A 2371-nucleotide genomic window follows, 5' to 3' on the forward strand; every position below is an offset into this window, starting at 1 on the left:
CTCACGAGGCCAGCAGCCCGCACCCCGGGCTCGGAAACGCGCCCCGGCCTCCGGCCCCTGCTTTCCGGATTCCCGGCGAGCCCGGGGAGCCCAGGCTGGGGGCGGGGAGAGGGGAGTTGGGGTTCCCCGGGCCTGACAGGGGAGATTCCCCCGACTCAGGGCGGCGCAGAGACCCAACGCGGGCTACTCTAGGGACCCCGGGCCGCGATCGAAGGAGACGCACGCCAGGGGCGATGGGGATCCCCACGCAGGGTCGGGATCCGCGTGCCTGCTCGTCCACCTTACCGCGGGATGGGCCGCGACCGCTGAGCGTCTGCGAGGTAGTGGGACGCGCAGCTCCGGAGATCTCCTGGTCCGGCGCTTTTAAGGAGCCAAGCGGAACCCCGCACGCAGGAGACTGGGGCCCCGAACTCGGGGGCTTTGCCACTGATTGTCCAAACGCAATTCTTGTACGAGTCTGCGGCCAACCGAGAATTGTGGCTGGACATCTGTGGCTGAGCTCCGGGCGCAACAGGGGCGGAAGCCGCAGGGACAGAGCTCGGCGCAAGCGAGACCCCTCGGGGAGGCGGCTGGTTAGCCCCAGCGCGAGGATCGCTGCCCCAGCCGGGCGCGCAAAGGAGGGACGCCGGTCCCTGCCACCAGCGCCGCCATCCTCATCCTCGTCGTCGTCGTCCTCCTTCTCCTCCTCCTCTGCGGGTGACCAGTCCTGGCTGGCGGGGGGCCTCCAGTCGATCGCGTCGTTTTTCCCTTTTTCAAATTTCGGCCGGGAACGAAGCTGGCACGCCGCGGCTGGGCACGATTGTGGTCCGGGGAGCCCGCCCTCGGCCCGAGCCTCAGCAAGTCAGGGGCGAAAGAAGATGCCGGCGGAATGGGCTCGCTAATTCGTTTTGAATTGGTTTTAACCTAGCCCCCACAAATACCCCCCCCAAACAAAAAAGCCTAAACTGACCCTTAAATCCCAAATAAACCGACCCCTCCCGGCAGCCCCATCCAGGCGGACCGATGGGCTGAGCCTCCTCCAGCGGCTCCAGGAGTCAGGAATCGGAGAAGCGTCGGGAATTATGCGCTCCAGCCGGGCAATCGCCTCGGCTTTGGAAACAACTTGGACAAACGAATCCTTTTCATTAAAGACAAATCTTCGGAGATAGTGGGGTTTACTTATTCGTTTATTTCCTCCAAAGCGAGGGTTCAGGAGTTGCGGGGCGGGGGGGAGGGGGCAGTTGGGCGTTGTTGAGGCTGAGCCCAAGTCACCTGTTCCTGACCCTTGTCCCACTGGGGGCTGAAAATGACCTGAAATGTCACCAAGCAGGGAGGGTTTGGGCCAGTTTCAGCATCCCTCTCCCCAGAGAACCCAGTTTTCTTGGTGTAGCCTCCTGCCCTACCTCTCCGCACTAATTGGGGGTGCCCTGGCAGAAGGGATATCCCACATCTACTCTCCCTCTTCCCACTGCAGACGGGAAAGGAATCCTATCATCCAGTTTCCAGGACCTGGAATCCCAGGTGGGACAATGGGCCACTCCAGTGGAGCTGGAGGCAGGGAGGGACCTCCAGGTTACAGCAATCAGTGAGATCATAGGGGGCCATTTCAAATCCCTTGCTCTGTTCCCTAACATGGAGACCATGACCTCAGTACTGAGCACGGGCTGGTCATAAGCCTTTCTAGACAGCACTTGGACTCCAACACTGGTCTTAATTTGCACTCAGACCAGTTCCTACCCAGAACCCCAACATGGCTCGCCCCTACCTGCACATACCCAGAAAGTCTCTACCCACACAATGCTGGAGAAAAGCTCAGAAGCCAGAGGTCATGTGTCCTCTAGGCCTTCAGACTGATGTGCACACACATCCCCTCTACCCCCAACACTGCTGAGACAACTATTTGGCACTTTCATCTCCATAGGAGACAGATTCCACCTTAAATTACTGACATTTAATGAAAAGCAATGTTTGGGGTGGGATAATGTTAATGCCCTAATTTTTTTTTTTTTGAGGTTTCCCTCCAGCAACACTTTTTCTCCAGGTCACAGGAAAGGAGGTTTAAGCAGTCTTCTATGCCATCCCTATTCTGGTTTCTGGGGCTGCTGGCTGCAGCTGGTAGGACAAAGCCTGGCCTTGGACAGACAAGTAGAGAAGTGTCCTGGGACCCAGATTGGTCAGCACGGACTGGCTCTGCCATCCCCTTCTCCAGATGGCCCTATTAGACCATCTCTCCCAGACAGTTTCTGTGGTCTGGTTTTTAACCCCTGCCCTCTTTTTGGGTGAAGGGCAGCTCTGGAAGCCCTAGGCTGAGGGCAGAGAGGTTGGATCAGGGACCTTGGCTCAGGGGATGTGGGGTGCCACTGGTTTCTAAAGATGAAGCTCCAGGCAAAGC

This window comes from Canis lupus, chromosome 9, assembly GCF_003254725.2.
Source record: "Canis lupus dingo isolate Sandy chromosome 9, ASM325472v2, whole genome shotgun sequence".
Classification (NCBI taxonomy): Eukaryota; Metazoa; Chordata; class Mammalia; order Carnivora; family Canidae; genus Canis; species Canis lupus.